Consider the following 21,114-nt stretch of genomic DNA (forward strand, 5'->3'; position numbering starts at 1 on the left):
TCGTTTAAAATTATTTATGATTTCCCAATACCATACATCCAAGTGAGAGTGTAAATGTATAGTATACATATCGCTACCCTGCAATATGACATTATCAAATCACAGTTCACACATAGTTAACGAGTTGTTATTATATACATAAATCATTGTATACTTCACACTTATGGTGAAATGTTTTAGTTTTCCTAAGACCATCGACTTAACGTTTAGAAAGTTAGTATGTACAAAATCTAATTGCTTAGCTATTATTTCAACAATTTAAATGTATCCTAAAATAATTGAAAATATTATTTGGATTAATCTTTTAACATGGTAAATGACTAGATAATATTTTACTAATCCATGGCTTAAAATGTTACCATTACCTAAATATATTAGAAATCGAAAGGTATCTAGTCCTACAAATGTTAATAACCAGTCAGTACGTTCCTAATCGTATACTTCAGTACACAAACATTTATCGTTTTGCCTTTAATATTTATAATGAAATTTATTTTTAAAGTGTTTATTATTTTATTATATCGAATATAACTTTTATTTCGTTTTCATTTCAAACATTATCATTATGTTTAAATGTACACAGTGCTCATCTGAATTTACACGTAAAGACAACTTGGATGTCCACCAGAAGAAACACAATGGTATACGTTTTTCATATTCTATAATATAGAATAATAACAATATTATAAACATGATAAAGATAAATGATTAACTAATAGTCTGTTTAACAAGAACATTCTCATTTCTTAATTTAGCGAATCGTTAAATTATATATCCATACGTTGATATTATATAATATATTGATAATATGTATACCATATAAATAAGTAATTATTAACGATACCTTATCATCTTTAATCGATGTGAAATATGAAAGTCTATGCGTATAACTTATATTTAATAAATATTAACACTATAGCGATTTTTTAACAAAAAAATGTTATACCTCCAAAGAGAATCGAACTCCCGACCTCTAGTTTACAAGACCAGTGCTCTAACCACTGAATTATGGAGGCCATATATCTATAACTGAGTAAATTGTTATCTCCATTACTCACACCTTAAGAATTATACTTTAAACTACTATACTGATGTATCATATTTCGATTATCTTCTTCCGATAGTAATATTTAACTAAGTGTAAAATTCTATCTAATTATCAGACATATATATTATTAAACGCATGGATTCCATTTATCTTGCTTCCAACCAAAAATAATAATAAAAAGATAAAATACAGAACATTGCAAAATGTAACAAAAATCTTTTTTTGTTTAAACTTAGGATTGCTGTAATTCAGTCAATTTTTGAGATAGGAAAAAAGTTTGTTTATCAAAGTTGCTTAAAAAAAATAGTTCTATCGAAACCCGGTGTTGAAAATAGGTGTTGCCATTTAAAAAAATGTAAGTTTTATTGCGCATGCGCTCAATAAAAGAATTAAAAATTCGAAAATGATCACAAAATGTGTATTTTAGTATTCCCTAGCTTCTCGAAAAAACCCCAATTCAATCCAAGGTCGCTGAACAGAGATATTTCGTGTTACCATTTGAGTGAAACACACTGTATTATATACAAACACCAACGACTATAATATATGATATTACTAAATTTGAAAGTGTTTCACTTTTAATTAACCTTTAATATCTGTAGGAAAATAACAACCACTGACAATATTATAAACGATCAAATCTAATTTAAATGATATTTCGATATATCGTCTTTCGATGTAATGATTATACACAAAGTACGCCTGGAACACGGATATTGGTTTTTCCGTGAGTCCGCGCTCTGCGATTCGGTCCGCTCCGATCGCTTGCACCTTGAGCGCGGAGCTTTTTCGTGGTTGACGGGCGGGCAGTCGTATGTGTAAGCAGATGCTCTGCGATCCGTGAGGACCTGCGCTTGGCAAACTGCCCATCTCTGGGGATATATTACATACAGTAGTAAAATCCTAAATTGATATACTTTATAAATATGAAAATAATAAATACCTATACGTTCTATTCCGCTTTAGGATTTTCTATGTATGAAATCAGTGTACAATATAACATAATATGCTTAACCCTTAGAGATTATTATATATTCAAAAACATCTGAAAATCATTGAAATGCTAACTCTCTAAGTTTTATACTAGGTTATATTATGTTATAGGGTAAAACAAATTATTTTAAAACATGTATCATATGTATAATATTCATATTAAATTAATAACACCGTACGATAATTATTGTATGGAGCTACTCACTATTATAATATTTTCAATTAGAAGTCATAGAAAATACTAAATATTACACTTCAAACTTGGTAAGAATATTCATACTAAAGTAATAATATACAATGTTATTTTTTTATTTGATAAAATAATATTAACTTAAAGAAACTTTTATAAACTTTAAGAAATGTATGTCATATCCGTGAAAATATTGTTGTACTTTAAGTGGGGGTGGTAAATTTCCAAAGCTGTCGTAATATTTAACTTGATTTCCGATTTTTTTATATACGCTACCCAATGCGTTCCTATACCGTTTTCCGTGTTCAAGTTAATAATCGCAGATTCTTGACGTTTAGGACGTGTAGATAACCTATCTCTGGTAAACACGCCGATGAAGTGAGGTATTTTCATTAAACGAGCGATTTTTATAAGTTCGAAATCGTACAACGCTCTACTGGGTAACGTAGATATTAGTTTTTTTAGCTTTGGCACCCCCTCCAATTTTAAATGGTGTGAGGTACAAACCGGAACCAATTTTGTATGAGTTGCCTTTATACGGTGTTAGATATAAACCTTGAGACAGCCAAACATTTTGTCACCGGAGATATGCCGCTCGTAACTCGGAAGGGGGTATACCCTTACGAGTACACGGATAGTTGGGAGTGGCTGGATGATATAAGATTACCGAGGAAGCGAGATTTCTACAGCACGTTAACGGAGACCGGGATGGAGAGTGAATATAACCATGCTAAGGAGGTATGTATACGCTGCACACGTATTTAGATATATATTTGAACTGTAAATAATGTAAATAATGTTGTGTGTTACAGGTATGGAGTCATTTTTACTGCAGGACGCTCGGTGATTATTCCGACCTGTACCTGAAAATCGACGTGTTGTTGCTGGCTGATTTGTTCGAGAACTTCCACGACGTTTGTATGAGGACGTATAACCCTTTGTTGGACGATTATGACATGCTTCTGATGTTTGAGAATGGTCAGTATATTATTTTTAAAATGTGTGTGTATAATAATCTTATGTTTATTAATAGGTATACGTGGTGGACTGGTACAAGCGAGCAAGAGATACGCGAAGGCTAACAACATGAAGACCCCGGGATATTATGAGACGAAAGAGAAATCATGGATAATATATCAGGACTGTAAGTATATATTTATTTTTATTTTTTCAAAACTTTTTAATTTTTTTAAATTATTATAGGTAACAACTTGTACGAGTGGGCTATGTCCCAACTGGGTTGAACCTACATTGAACGGAATCGACGATTTAGATGATACATCGCACATAGGACGGATTTATGAGGTGGACGTAACATACCCGCAACACCTACATAACAGTCATAATGACCTCCCTTACTTACCGCAAAATAGTATACCGCGTGGTTCGAAGGTAAGGAAACTGATGGCGATGTTTGAGAAGAAGAAAAATTATATTGTACACTACCGAAACCTGCAGCAGGCAATAAAGAATGGATTAATAGTTGAAAAAGTAAATATTTATATTTTATAAGATTTTAATCAGATTTTTTAACACTTTTTCTTATTTTTGTAGGTACACAGGGTTGTACAATTTAACCAGTCAGATTGGCTGGCTAAATATATTAATTTGAACACAGAGATGAGGAAAAGGGCAAGGAACGCGTTTGAGAAAGATTTTTTCAAACTAATGAATAATGCTGACATTTTATTTACTAACATTTTATTTTTACAGGTAAAACAATGCAGTCAAAACGGAATGAAATGAAGATGGAGTTGGTATCGTGCGATAGGAGGTTGCAGAAATAATAAATAAGACTACATTTAAACACTGTACAAACTATAATGAGAATTTAAATGCAGTCGCCTTAGAAAATAAAATTATTAAATTCGATAAACCTATATATATTGGCAAATATACTTTTTAAATTATATAATACACTTTTATCATACATTTTATTTTCTATAGGATTTGCAGTACTGGATATCAGTAAGACGTTGAGGTACGACTATCACTACAATGTTATGCATAGGCACTATAGGGATAACATTAAGCTATTTAAGCTAATGTACACTGATACATATATTAAAACTTATCTAATTTTCATATATTATGTTAATTATTATTGTTATTTTTAGATTCGTTGATAAATCATATTAAAACTACTGATATTTATGAAGACTTGGCAGCTAATCACAGCTTGTTGAACCGAATGGACACTGCAAATCTGCCTCTTAACCATCCATGTTATATTGCAGTTAGAAAGAAGGAACCTGGGTACTTCTCGGATATTTGATCCAAACGAAGGCAGCCCAAGTCTTCAATGTTGATGAGTGCGACGTGTGGTATATACTCCATAAGAAATTGTTTTTTCTGTTCGCCTTTGACGTAAATGGATCTGAATTTCAACGAATTCAATATTTTACCGACTTCTTCGTACTCGACATCACCAAATTCTATAGCTAGTTGATGATAATTACGTTCCAGCCATTTATTAGTTTTACGACTTTTGTTATCCTGCATCGAGTTTGAATGTTTAAAAATCCAATGCTGAGTTGACCATGTTTCTGTGTCGACTATAGACATTTCTTTAATCATATATTTATTTTTGACGCTTAGTACGCATTGCATGTCTAAGATGACTGAAGACATTATGGTTTATTGGAAGTAGGATTATTTTTCAACTTTTCTGTTTTTCCTTGGATTAATCCTATCGAATCTTCAATTTTTTTCAAACGCTCCGCTATATGTGCACACGTTAATTGTATCGTTTCCGTTAGTTCTTCTTGTATTCGAACTGATTTTTGATTTTCTTCGAGAAAATGCTCAAATTTATCCAATTTAAATGAAAATAATTTGATCGACTTTTCCAGATTTGAAATAAATCTTTCTGTTTCACCAGTCTGAGAACTACCAAACACGTTCATGTCTGTAGCTTGAATGATACTATTTTTTAACGTCACGCATATTTATCCAACTATTGTGTGTATTATCAAACCCCAACCACTTCACAAATATTTGCTCTCCCTTCTTACGTATAATTTTATCCACTAAATAATCATTTGGATAATTTGTTTTCAATATTTCTTCGGAATAAAAGCAACCAGCAATCGGGTTTCCAGTATAATCTTGCAACTGATAAGTAGTAGGTAACGTATCGTTTATTTTAACAATTTTAAATATTTCCGTAGACCAGCTAGGTAAATAACCTTTTGCAAACACACCTTTATATGTGCTTATTCGTATGTTATCACCTACGTTAAATTTGATTGTTCCATTAATAATTTTTCGTTGTTTAATTACGACAGCCGCCGAATTTGCATCAGCTTGCACTGGTGTCATACCTATTGTCCTATGTTTTGAGTTGTTGTACTCGTTAATCAATGAAGGTAAAATTGATATCCATTCGTGCGAACCACGTGCCGTAAACTCTCTAAACATTTTTTCTTTTAATGTGTGGTTGAAACGTTCGATAATGCAAGCTTTCATGATGCTAAAAGTTGAATATTTGTGTATGTTATGCTTTTTCATCAATGCATCGAATGTAGAATTGTAAAATTCTTTACTATTGTCGAGCTGTAATAGTTTTGGTGTGCGTTTAAGCAGTATTTTAGACATTGCATTTGAAACTTCTTTAGCAATTTTGGATTTCAATTTTATGGCCCAAGCAAACTTTGTAAAATAGTCTATGACGCACAAAATATACTTGTATCCCTTGTTTTGTTTTGAATATGGTATCATTTCGACCAAGTCAGCCTGTTTTAGATCGTTTTTAGTATACTAAACTATGTTTTTGTAATTTCAAAGATAAGCCTCTACCCGATAGAAATAAATTTTGGATTATATCATAATATTTATTTCCCCCTTTTTTTAATTTCTTTCCCGTCCGCTTTTAGATGCGCCGATGTTTGTATCTTCAATAATCAACGTATTATCGACTAGATTAATTTCTTTTTTGCCCAAATGTACACTACCGTTTGTTCGTATTTTAGGCCCATACGTTTTATCTATATCGTAAGACTTAAACCAGTCGTTTATTTTAAAAGCTGGCGAATCGTCTGTGTTGTTTATTTCAAAATATTGAGAATCTTGATAGTCTTTTCCAAGTTCCGTGGATGCGTTTTGAAATGTTGCAGGACTTAAATGTCTTATCTTGTTCAATGGTTCGATAATCGGACTTAACGTTTCTGTTACTATTGAATGAATATCGGCTTTTCCGTGTTTTAATTCTTCATACTTGCGTTTAATATTTTCTTTGGCTTTAATCAGTTCTTCGAGTACCAAACCGTTAGCAGCCATATCTGTGAATGAGGTTTTTTTCATAATAACAACACTTTATATAACGACGAATGTGTCAAATCCGTAGCGATATCGACCGTTGTCACGTTCACAGTCTTTGTTTATTACGATAAACTCGAATCTCCCCAGACTCCAACACGATGTACTAAAGTCTTTAAACTCTGAATATGACATATCACCAGAGCAATGCTCATTGTATACATGCTTCAAATTAGTTTGGTCTTGTTTAAATACTACAATAAAATTAGCGTTATCACGCAAAAGTTGTTTTGGTATTTTTGAATAACTCTGAGCCAGGTAGCAAACGTCTATTAAATTATGTCTAGCTCTGGAAAAGTAAGTTCTTGCGATATTTTGGTTTTCAGAAATAATATCGTCAAAAATAAATACAGAGTTTGGCAGAGCTTCTTCGGGTGCTATAACTTTTTCGTTTTCGTAGAACGTGAATAATTTTATTCCATCAATGTCTGATAATATATCACTAAGCATTTTATATTTAGGTTGATCCAATGTTTTCGAATATATGTATACGTTGTGAAATCGTATTCCGTTTATATTTGTTAATAAAGTGAAAATTAAATTTGTTTTTCCGCAGCCAGAAGGACCCACGATAAGCGCGCGTATCGTATTAGGTAGAAGCACTCCGTGTCTGTTTTTTTGATCCGATGTAGGCAGGTCCACATTTTCAACTGTTAGTTTTCTTTCTTGTTTGATGAACTTCATTTTTTTTTTTTTTAATATAAATAACTGATCAACGATGATAAATCAATCAGTAAACAATGTCACCCGCTCGAAGAAGCAATAAGAATAAGGGTAGCGGGCTTATCAACACGCTTATAAACAAACTACCAATCGAGCTTCACGTACCTAGTATTAAATATATATATAAACCTTATAATATTATATACAATAATAATTTTATATTTTAGGTTATAAATACTGTGGACCTGGTACAAATTTAAAAAAACGATTAGCTCGTGGTGATAAAGGTATAAACCTTCTGGACTCTGCTTGTAGAAAACACGACATTGCGTACGAAAATAGTAACTCTATCACAGATCGTAACAAGGCCGATTATATATTAGAGCAGCGACCCTGAGATAGGTTCAAGTCAAAAGATTCTAGTTTAAAAGAAAAAGCCGTGGCTTGGGGTGTGACTACCGCCATGAAGACAAAACGTAAAATAGGCGGAGGTCGTGGGTTTAAAGCGGCACTTAAAGCGAGTAAAAACATTATAAAGAAAAATATCGGTAAAAAAAACTTGATGAAATTAACTAAAAAATGTGTAGCTGTCGCGTGAAAAACATTTAAAATTAAGAAGACAAAAGTTCCACGAACAATAACGTTCCCGAAAAAAGGTGGCTTGTTACCACTCATACCGATTTTCGTCAGTTTGTCAGCTCTGGGAGCCCTAGCTGGTGGTGCTGCCAACGTTGTGAAAATGGTCAATGAATTTAATAAAAACACACCATCACATTTGGGCAAAGGTTTATATCTAACACCGTATAAAAGCAACTCATACAAAATTGGTTCCGGTTTGTACCTCGCACCATTTAAAAGTGGAGGGGGTGCCAAAGCTAAAAAAACTAATATCTACGTTACCCAGTAGAGCGTTGTACGATTTCGAACTTATAAAAATCGCTCATTTAATGAAAATACCTCACTTCATCGGCGTGTTTACCAGAGATAGGTTATCTACACGTCCTAAACATCAAGAATCTGCGATTATTAACTTGGACACGGGAAACGGTATAGGAACGCATTGGGTAGCGTATAAAAAAATCAGAAATCAAGTTAAATATTACGACAGCTTTGGAAATTTACCACCCCCACTTGAAGTACAACAATATTTCACGGATATGACATACATTTCAATTACAGCAGAGAGCAGAAATATAATACTACAAACTGCGGACATTTTTGTTTAAAATTTTTATCATGTACACGATAACATTAAATGGGAACTCTAGTGAATTGGCATGTGATATTTTTCCACCGTTAGAGGTGGAAATGCAGCTCAAATATGTCTATCGAGTTTACAGACAAATAATTCAATACCAAACATAGGACCTGGTTGCAATACTATCGGTTTCCGAAATATAATGAATGCAAATGAGAACGTTATTATACCTACAGGGACGTATGAGTTGGTTTATTTAGAGTCTATTATACAAAAAAATGTTGCCCGACTTTGTCAGCTGGTTCGAGTTAAAAGCAAACAGCAGAACCTTAAAATGTAGTATATTGTGTAGTCATGACGTAGACTTATCAGTCGAAAATAGTATAGCGAAATTATTGGGCTTTAAAAATGCTATATACGGGGAAAGTGAATAAACCTAGTGATGCTGTTGGTGATGTACGTTTTTCAAATAATGGATTGGCATTTTTATTCTCTGAAATGCGATATGAAATAAACGGAATAGAAATACAGAAATTAAAATCACCCGGAATTTCGTCTTGTTTGAAAGCATACTGCTCGTATACTCCAAATGACTTGAATACTCTAGAGAACTCTGCTTGGGACTCGGCCATGGATACCTAGTGAAGATAATAAAAATGTTATGTCCAACAATGTATTTACCGGGTGTATCCCTCTGAAACATTTATTCGGATTTTGTGAAGACTATAAAAAAATATTACTTAATTATAATCAGCAACTGATTTTAAATCGTGCATCTACCGACCTTTAAGGTTGCTAAAGGTAATAGATTCACATAGAACACTGTCGTGTGCGTTCAGAACCTGGGATCTCTGTGAATATCCTGTGCTCCCTAGAAATACTTCTCATTCGTGGACGGTAGAGTCTAGCAGCTTGCTCGAAACGCCGAGGTTTGTGCTGTTTGGATTACAAACAGATCGAAAAAAAAATATCGAAAACGATGCTGGCCGATTCGATCACTGTCAACTGAAAAATCTTAAGGTTCACTTAAATTCTGAAGTGTTCCCATATGAAGACTTTCGCGCTCTCTAACCTCGGATTCAGTGAACAACTATAAAATAATAAAATACAATAAATATTTTGTTTTACAAGCGATATAAATGATAGGGAAAATTACCTCGGGTGACACCCCCCCCTCATCGTTGTGCCCATTGTTCAGCTAATTGAGTAGTTGCAAGTATTTTGAGCTGACTGATGAAATTCATGTCTTCTTTAGGAGAGGGTCCAATAATTTTATCATCACTTAAATTTTTGATAAAAACGATCATTTCTTCGGGTGTCTTTGGTGGTGATCAACTTTGGTAAATTCCTGGTCCAAATAATTACCCATAATCACAAACTGTTTTAAAACAAGTGGTAGTATGATGGTTGACTTTCGAACGACTGTTTCGACAATACACCATTCTAAATATTGCAATTTCATTAAATCCGTCCTATTTAGCAATACCCGACATCCGGCTTGTGTTTTTGATTCAATGACAAGCATATTTTCCCCTCGATACACCATACTAGACAGCGAAATAATTTCGGTTTCCAGAAATAAATTTCGCTTATATTTTTGTGGTTGATCCAAAATAAACGACAATATATTTCCCATCAGGAAAAATATACGTCTTAGAAAGTCGGCTGGCATATTAATATACCGCGATGGTTATTTGCACTACGGTGTTGACTTCGTCCGTAGGATCAAGTCCTACATTCAAAAACTTACGGCCGGTGAAGTCAAGTATAAAATTACTGCAGTCGATGAGATCCGTGGGCGGTGTAGGTGGCATATAAGTGAACGTCTTCTTTTTGTATAACGCAGCGTTGTCTTCGATTGATCCAGCCATTTTTAACACTTAAACTCACAAAAATTTTTCAGAGCGATCGAAAAATATACGTGTACAACGGTTTAAGGGAGTAGATGGACTGAACGACTGCCAGAGTCGTCAGGTGTCTCTAGAAGTTTAATAAGAAGGGGATTTTACAGTACGCATGCGCTAGTACAAATGGTAGGAAATGTATACTAATAGCCAGACATTTTATGGTGCGCATGCGCTAGAGAATTCCAAAAAAACAAATTTTTTTAAATATATTTTATATTTTGTTTTTGTTGTATGTGGTATGGCAGCTCAGTGGTAAAGTAGTCTCGTCTGGGAAGCGAATAGACTCGGGTTCGATCCCCGGTCCAGCGAAGGTTTTACTGTCGTTTTTTTCAGAGGTAAAAATATAAGTCGCGTACGTACGCGATGGTCAGAAGGGTCGGAAGGATCAGCGGGCAGAACTCTCCAAATATTACTACTATTATTAAACAACTAGCTAGGTTGTTAGAACAATAATATATTGTTTTAAATACTATTATAATATTAAATTAAATTATTTGAATTATTAAATGTATATATTTTTGTGATATACCATTTTTAGGGGGTAGATATGAATAGGAGGGGAGGAGGTAAGACCAGGCACGTTTGCGATAGCACGTTACGTGCTGGAGAAAGGCATGGCATGGCATGGCATAGCATGGAGGGGGATGGAAGCGCGTGGCATTGACTCGCATGGGCCAGGGAGTATGGGCTAGTGTGGACAAGAACCATCTAAATCATACGCTACTTAAAGCTATTTTACGTTTTAATAATTTTGTTAAAAATGAATGCATTGTGTAAAGACGTAAAGTACACAATCTATTGAACAATTATTTTTTGCAATGTTTAGTAATTTAAATTTAACCCATCATAATTCATAAAAATATTTGTGATCAATGTGTGCAATCTGTGACTTGATTTTAATTTATAATATAAACTTTAATACCCACATTCATTATATTATAATTGATTATACCTACATAGTGCATACACAAAATTATAAAAATAAAATTTATATTTACCTTTATAATTAAAATCTAAGTGTATAATTTTATTTTGCGTAAGTATTTACTCCAAAATGATAAAAGAACATATTTAATAGGCTTGATAGTTAATATAGATAATACAATTAAAATACTAACGTACGGACTTGTATCTAATATAGTAATATATAATACATCATTTGAGAATTAGTAAATCAATTTAATAATTTTTATTTTCATGTTAAATCATTTATATCATGTACTTACTTTTTTATTTTTTTTTGTCAAGATATATAGCCATATAGGCAATATACATATATTTAACTTATTTAATTATATTTAAGTCCGAATATCACTATAATAGTTATTAATAAAATAATGTATATGTCTATTGTAATAATATTATCATCACTTTACCTTCTGTGTATATAAAGCTTTTAAGTAGGTAATATATTACTATATTGTAAGTCAGCTGTGAATGTAAAACGGTAAATAATCAATTGACAGAAATTTTATTTACTCGGAAAAGTTAACATCACATTTTGTTATAAATTAAAGCACAATTTCTATATTCTCTAGAGCCCATTTCCTTTCGATCCTAGATTCGATTTCTATGTAATGCGTTTCTTCTATGTACATTGTTTTAGGAAACTGTTAATCGACAAAATAATTGTGCGCTTTTCACTCACTGCGGTCTTTGATGTCAAAATTGCACGTGACACGACCACAAGTCACAACTATGGTTTAAGTTTCTCTGTAAGACGTTTGATTAACGCTCAAGTAAGTATCTGTATATAGTATTCAGTATTGACGTACGCCAAACTTAAAAAATGTTCTCATAATAATTAATCTACCAAACAAATGTTGAGTATACATTTTAGTTAATTTCTACACAGCCTGAAATTAAATTATACTGTAGACTATACCTATAGTATAGAGTATATATGATTTGAATTATATATTTTATACATAGGATATACAATCAACTACTTACCTAATAATAATGTTCACGTACCTATCCCTCTAAGTGCACTATTGGACGTTATATTTTGAAACGTCATAATATTGATCATGATCCCTGTGGATTTCGTCACATTTCTGATCCCAATGTTTCGAGAAAACAACGATAGTCAATTGAGTGATTCAAATACTTGCACTAACTTTTCAATACGGCATAATTATTATTGTCCTTGGAATCGTATTAAGCTGCAATTCCTTTATCGCCACACTGCACATCATCATACTTATGTGGCACTAGTGCTAATTAAAACACCGCCGTGCAGTGTGACCTTAAAGTGCGATGTGTATGCGAATGAAAGCAGTACTTTTCATGAAGAAAAATAAATATAAGTTATGATATGCGTACACGAATTATTATAATATTGAATGAAACATCTCAAGACTTTTCGATGCTGTTCGCGGACTCCTTATATGTATTTAGGTCAACGAGCATGTCACGGCACATTTAACATTTTACATTGACAAAACCAAACGCTTGTCATTTTCTTGCGCGCGCGACAACACAAGCAATATAGTAGCAAATAAACAATTTTAAATCTTCGGCGTTTAAGGTGTGCCCATTGAGGTTTATTTGCAGTATTTTTTTACGGCAACGACGCGTTGGAAAACAAGTCTACCGATTACGAGCAATAAGACATTTATTTTTTATAAAAACAGATGGAAATATTTCTCGGGGAACTTATATTAGGTACAATCGATTTTTTTTTATGACTATAATATTATAATAGTATAACACTATTAGTATTACTTATATTATCATTATTATATAATTATATATACATTACTGTATTATATGCATATTTAAAAACGTTATTACATATCGATAAGCAAAACAATAAAATATTATACATATCTGTTCTTTTTTTAATTTCTCCTTAGATTTTTTTTACATTTGGTTTATTGATCATTGTGACATACCTCCTGTATAGTTACATTGGCTACCAGGCCATTAGTTCTAAATTACATTTTATTTACATATATTTCGCATTTTAGTTTTGTTTTTTTTTCGTAGGGGGTTGAAACACGTTTGTATGTGTGACAAGGATTTGTAGCTAAAAATTCCAGGAGCTATCACCACCGACCGATACGTTAGCATTTACGCAGTTGAGTGTACGGACCGCGCCTCACCAAGCCACTGTATTTTTGTTTATGTTTGTATTAAATTGTATAACTCGATTTCCTTTAAGAATTGTATGATGTTAACATTTGATTGGATGCCTGGTTGTAGAGCTTCTCCTGTGTGTGTCTGTATCTTGAGTCTTCGAATTTTAGGCTTCAGTTAATATGTGTTTGACTGTGTATTCCACTACACATAATTCGCATACAGGGGGATTCTTTTTGGCCGTGGGGTGCGGGTTATGTGTTGTAAATGTGTGTCCTAAGACGTTCAGTCAGAACATGATATATATTATTACTAAGTAAATTTGATGATATTATTGTGAATAAAGTAATTTATTTACCTATTTACGTGGAAACTTGTTTTAAATTTTCAATCCTTAGCTATAAAAGTCGAACATTGTATACATTTTTAACTTCTAAAACATTTTTAAATTTTAAATTTGTCAAAATTAGAACTTTAAATGCTTATAAAAAAAGTTATGACTATGTGTTTTAAAAAATTTAGGAGCCTCGTATTAAATGTTCAAGCTGCTTGCAATAAAATTGTATTGACATTTATAGAAAAAAAACCTAAAAAAATGGGAAACTGAAAATGTCCATAAATAGCTAAAAACAAGCTAAAATATTTTGAAAATGTTATGGTGTTTAGAAAATGCTAATATAAACATTCAGTGAATATTTCATGTATCTACGGTCATCTTTTTAAAGTTACTCCAAAAACCAAAATCGATTTTGTCGAAAACCAATTTTGCTTAAAAATTCCCGTTTTTTCTAAAAAAATTGCTTGGTTTTTCCCGGCGCTTTTGAAACTACTGGGAATTTAAAAATTTTACTGCCCGAATGCACTAACTAGATTCACTTTCCCAAATCGAAGCATAATTTCGATTACTGATCATGTAAACACACATCATTGTAAAATCAATACATTCATCGCTCCACTCAGAATCTAAAATAACAATAATTATGAATTATTAATTTAATAATCTGTATATATTTTATACTGTATTTGTGGTAGTGGTTAACACGTTTAACAAAAATGTATTTATTTTAATAATTCGGTAAAATTGTAATAATATTAGTTAGAGTAAGGGGATATGGTATTTCACCCAATTTTACTACTTATAATTTGCACCACCAATAGATACATTTAAGTGCGTATGTAATCTGTGCCAAAATGTAATAAAACAACATTAAATATTAATTTTGATAATCTGCGTCCCGACAGAAAACGAAATGGCAGAATATGTAATATACCCTACACTTTCAATTTCAACTATTAGAATAAATTTACCGACTTTACATTAGTTATATAGCACATAAGACGTGTATAAATAATACTGTTTTATATTCACTAAATCTGTTTATTATTAAATTATACACTATTTATTATTATATATTTACTTGTTTGTTTACAATATTCATAAAAATCACTTTCACATTGAGCTTTAAAAAATTTACAATATATCATAATGTAGTCGATTTTTAATAATGAACATGTGACTAATATAATATTATAACTGATAAGGACTTATGTCACTTATTAGTTTGTATATTATCAAACATCTCCGTTTTTAAAACATATATTAATCAATAAAATTAAACTAATAACCATAACATCTGACATGACTAAATAATTTTAAAAAAATTAATAACAACCGTAACCAAATAGCAAATGCTAAATACATGAATCTTATTTTAAGCGTAAAAAACTTTAAACAGATATATTAAAGTATTTAACAAAACAGTTTATATAATTTAACTATTATAATAAATAATGCCTACTATATTATAAACAGATTAGTTTAATATTAAACATAATTTTATAAAAAAAAAACAAATTATTTAACACTCATAAAATATATATAATTCAATGCCCAATTTGGTTCATGTTATTATTAATATTCCTAATTTTTACAAAATAAGACAAATGACAATATCATTATCTTTAAATTCTTGATTACATATTATTTAGCTTTACCAGCCAAATCCCCATTAGCTTGACATCATTTTGCAATTTATATATATGTATGTTGTTGTTGTTGTTGTTGTTTAGTCGTTGTACTTATATATTATTTACTCATTAAACATTAATGTAGGGAACTGAAGGAACAATTATTATACGTTATACACAACGTAAAAACGCAGATATAATATTTTTAATTTAAAAATCTTGTTATAGGACAGAAAAAGGAAGATAAAAAACAAATATTTAATGTTTATGATAGTAAATAAGTTAATTTAAAAAAGTACATATTATTATGTTACTTACAAAATGAAATCAATCACAAATCAAGAAAAACTAAAAGTAAATAATTTTAACAATATTTTTAATTACCCCAAGTACAAACTAAATCCAATTTTCTACCATAAACCTTACTCAGGGTTGAAGATCGGAGCAATATTGTTCTACTATAAACACTAAATAGTGTATCGAGATACAAAAAAAAATACACATACATCGTAATGGGAGTTTACCAACACTAACCGGTTCATCACTCCGCTTCAAATAATCTAATAATATCAAAATATATGATTTAATATTTTATACTATGTTAGAAAGAATAATGTATATTGGAAAGGATATAATATTATTAGACATATGGTATACAATATACATTATTAGTATGTATTATAATCTTGAAGTACATAGAGTAGCCTATGAGTAATGAGGCCTTTTATCGGGGCATTGCCCTTGGTGTTATTCCTGTGTTTTTTGCGGTACTGGTCTTGATGTTCTAACGCCAAGCTCCTGACGCCAAGATCAGTTTATACTTGAAAAATTAATGCATTTAATATATAAGATACCTACACCAATAAATATTGCCATTTACTATTTATGGTTGAATATAGTAATTGATAACTATTATTGTTGTTCTTACCAGATAACAAAATAAAATAATTTGTATTCTAAAGAAATACAAATAAACAAAGTCTATTCTTGCAAAAATAAAAAATTATCTCGTTGAATTAAGTTCAAGGATTACTTAAAGGTTATAAATGGTTTTATCAATAAACAGCTTCCTAAATTATTCATTCATTATTTTTTTTTCCAACAGAAATTGACAATATTGATATTTAAATATCTATTTGTTGTCGGTCACGATTATTCATTTACATATTGAAATACAAGTATGCAATATCGTATAGAAGAAAATTACATAACTCTCTCAAATAATCTAAAACCTATTGGAACAAATATTTTAGACAATTTTTTAAATAACAAGGTAGGTGATTCCTACATTAGAAATCTTGTGTATTAATTATGTTGTATAAATTACTACAGTTATAGAATCGAATATCAATATATAATAATATTATAAATTATAATAAAACGTTAGATAAACGAACATTTCAAAACAATCTTGTTTATAATATTATATTGAATTTAAATACCTAATGCACGAAACTTAAATACAAGGTTCTTCATTAGTTTTTTCTTACTGGAATTAAAACAATTTTGAAATGTACTATCACATTTTTTTTTAATGCGTTCAAGTTAATTTTTTTTATGAAATTAAATTTTTTTACGAGCACTCACTCACACCATCCCGAAAACCCTCCACGTCGTTTCATAAGGCGTTGTGGTCGATATATCTCTAATAGCTCAGATTAATTAGTTATTTGGTTTTGAAGAGTTCTGTAGATTGATAGCTTCCCTCATCGTGTCGTTATTTTATTTTTATCATATTATATAATACTGTCATAATGGTTCTACTTATTGACTTAGATATTGTGCTGTAAACTTGTAAATAAGAACAGATTGTAAGTTTTCTAAAAAAAAAAATATATATTATAATGTCTAAATTATGTTAATTACATACAATATGTTTCAAATAAAGTTGTATAAGAATCTAGGACCTAGGTATTAGCCATTTGGTTAAACGTCATAATTTTAACCCTTTTAATACGTGAAATATTATGCATTTATGTGGGTTTAAGTACTTATAACTTATAAGTTATAATATGATATACTTTTAAACAGGACCATATTTACCGTAAGGCAGAATAGGCAACTGCCTATGGCCCCCGTTATTAGAGGGCCTCAGATTTTTATGAACATTATTTTTTTTTTTTTTAGAATACTACTTTCATCGTATAAAATAAATATAAGAAACATATAATATTTCAAAAAAATTAAATAATTAATCCAGCGTAAAATGTAAATGAAAATAAATAAAAGTCTATTTTTAATAAGAAAGAATTGATAACTTAGTTTTACCATCAATAGAAAGCGATTTTACATCTTCTTTAAACTTCGATGACATAACAAATGAATTTGCTTTAAAAAAAGTAAGAAAAGTAATATTATAAAATAACTTATTAATTATTTCTATTATAAATATAAAAATGTATTGTTTATTACAGTTAATAAATAATATAAAAAAAGAAATGTTTAAATTTTGTTTTCAATATCAATAATAAATATATATATATTAATTAATAAATAATAGGTACAAGAAATCTGTAGCCTGTAGAGATAAAAAATGTATAACATTATAATTATATTTGTGAAATGTATAAGTAAATACTTAATTGATATAAATTATTATTTTGTTTTATACAACTCGTTTGTGGCGGGGGGGGGGGGCTATAAACGCTACTGTTGACAAGGGACCATGTTTTTTATTTTGCCTAAGGCCACAAAATGCCTAAATCAGGCCCTGCTTTTAAACACTATGCATAATAATTCATAGTATTATAAAAGTATTCTTATAGGTATAATATATTATGTAATTTTGTAAATAGTTATTTTCAATGTATCATGCCAAAAATAATAATAATAATAACTAAAAACCAAATTAATAACCTAAAATAATTAAAATAAAAAGATTAATAATAATAATTCAATTTTTTCAAAACTTCTGAGTATATTATAAACTCTAATTTGTTCATATAAATTACAAAGTACAAACCATCTCTGGATAGAAGAAATAGTAGATAAATAATATACAATAAAATGTATATCAAATTTTGTTATAGTATACTACTATCGTATTTTTTTAAATAAAATTTTTATTTGGCCAGAAAACAGTTTTACAGCATGTTTAAATAGTTTGGTATATTATATTGTAGTCTTTTCAAATCTTAAAAATGCATTCGTTTGGCATTAAGTACGGGTACTGCTTTATGCTTGGGTTATACAATCAACTTAAACCCAATCCATACCCATTGTTAAACTATATTATCATTTCTAAGGTTAGGTACTACAGGTAAAATAATTATTGTTGTCATCAATGATTTTATTGTGTCAATGGGGGAAAGATATATATTAAGTAAAGGTTAATGTTCTAACAAAAGTTATTTAATATAATACAAATCGTTAATATACCTTAGGTTTTATCTTTATAAAAAAAACACCAAAGTTATTATACCTATATATTGTACAGTTTAACAGTTATACAGTATTTTCACGGTCGTCATGAGTCATGACATATGGAAGATAATTAATTCTCATTTCATACTTATGTGTACAATAGTCAATATTATACATTTATAACAAAGGTATATTTTCACGAGTTCATTTTAAAGTAATCGGTTTACATTATTTTGGTTCGTTATCAACGGACGATTATTTTTGTACAATGTACAGTGACAACATAGGTGACAACTGACAGTAGATTGTTTTATCACTTATTTATTTCTACATTTGTGAACATCGATTCATCTAGATTTATCCATATCTATTCAATATTCATTTAATTTACAAAACTAAATTGATATATAAAAAAAATTGTTAAATTTAAATAATATAGAAAAAAAGCTATCAATACTCTGATCGAATAATCAAGCATTCAGCCATCGAATTACTTATCTAATTGCCTAAAATTATAAATAAATAAAAATATACACTGATAAGTTCCTGCTTACCTTGTATAAATGATTTCGTTGTAGGTACGTTGTTAATCCTCGGAATACAAAAACTTGATATTAGGCGATGATTTTAGTTCCTGTGCTTATACTACGCTAGACACATTGCGTCATACAATTATAAACAATTATTTACACCTAATGTTAATTTACTAACGATCTGATTAGAAAAAGGACCTCGATGAATGAATGAACATAACCTACTACAGACCTATAGAATTATAGAATCCAGTTAGTTATACCATGCTATCTTCAGATTACATAGGATATTATAGAGATAGACGCGTTAGGTCTAATCGGAAACCAGGAGTAGGTACAAGCAAGCCTAGCATGGAAATGCTATAATTCAAACAATTAGTGGTTAGTGAAAATTGCAAGTATCTACGGTTATTACTTATTAGTTTTTGAATTACAACAAAATAAGAAAATCGATTTATTGTGAACTGTTTTTGCGTAAAAATTCACGTTTTCCTCAAAATTTTTTTTTTTTGCTTTTCCCAATTTATACTAAGCAAAGAAGGTACTTGGAATTTTTAATTTTGGTCCCCCAAAGTAATAATTAGATTTAACTTAATATATTATATTATAATATAATATTAATCATCACAAGTGTTGACAAATGACAAATAGTTGTGTTTATTGTAAATAGGTATACAAAATCTATTATACATACTAGTGATTATAAATAAATTTAGACTTACGTCGAAGCAATGTGAAAGCAGTTCCATCCACCGGTTCTCTGTTCAAAAAGGTGAAAAAGGTAAAATAAATTTAAACTTATCGGCGGGTTCTGTAAGTACTATAGGACGGATTTTAACAGTTAGATTAATTATTTAAATATTGCCTTCCGTATTGTTTAAATTATTATCATATTATGTTCTTACTTCTTAGACAACTCTACATAATTTATCATATAAAATAAATAAAGTAATAAGTACAATTTTCCTTTACTAAATGCACAAAAACAGAATGGTTTTCCATGCAATCAATTTTTCAACTATAATGTAGAAAACCCCAACTGCAATTTGAAACTAATAAAATTAAAGATATTAATATTAAGTTAGAGACTTGATGTAAGGGTTAATGTTGGTAATAACAGTGTTTATCAAATTAGAAAAGATAATATATTTTTTTATTACAAAATATTATAGTTAAGCCGCCAAGATGAAAATGTTTGTGCCTACCTACTGTTCTACTCATATTCCATAAACTATAAAGGGTAACTTATTTAAAACTCTATTTAAAAATAAATGCAATTTATTTAAATGTACAATGGTGTATTATGTCTTGTAGATGTAGGATACTTGCATGGGTAGTTCAATAGTTAATGTACTGGATTAGTAGTGATATTAATATAATTATTATCTATAAATACTATGAGACATAATATTATGTTTTACTTCAATCTCAAGGTAAGAACATACATTTTTTCTCGGCACTTTTGAAAATTACTGGGAATATTTACCCTCCCCAATGCACCAACTTGATTCACTTTCCCATCGAACAAGATACTGAAGTTGAAAATCGAAGCATTATTTCGATTACACTAGTTATGGTGTACACAAGGACAACCAAAAAATTTAAAAAAAAACACACACACATTGTAAAACAAATACATTTATCGATCCATTCGGAATCTAAAATGTATATAACTTATAAACAAATTTTAAATAATTGAGGTATTTTATTGAATATTTATATTAGTTATATGATTATTTTTGTTAACTTTGATTGAATAGTAGTGGGTAACTAGTAACTACTAAGTAATAACTATAATAAATAAGCATCGACGTTGTAAATTATTCAGAGTTGTTGATTATGCAAATTATATT

At 30.1% G+C, this 21,114-nt stretch overlaps 1 non-coding gene and 1 pseudogene across 1 annotated transcript; both read right to left on the minus strand.

Annotated features, from left to right (window-relative positions):
- Positions 1-943: 943 nt before the first annotated feature.
- On the minus strand, positions 944-1,016 carry Trnat-ugu (transfer RNA threonine (anticodon UGU)). Its single transcript has one exon. It is a non-coding gene; the product is annotated as a tRNA-Thr (tRNA).
- Positions 1,017-9,584: 8,568 nt separating this feature from the next.
- LOC132937964 (uncharacterized) lies at positions 9,585-10,280 on the minus strand (annotated as a pseudogene).
- Positions 10,281-21,114: the final 10,834 nt, after the last annotated feature.

This window comes from Metopolophium dirhodum, chromosome 2, assembly GCF_019925205.1.
Source record: "Metopolophium dirhodum isolate CAU chromosome 2, ASM1992520v1, whole genome shotgun sequence".
In the NCBI taxonomy this organism is placed as follows: Eukaryota; Metazoa; Arthropoda; class Insecta; order Hemiptera; family Aphididae; genus Metopolophium; species Metopolophium dirhodum.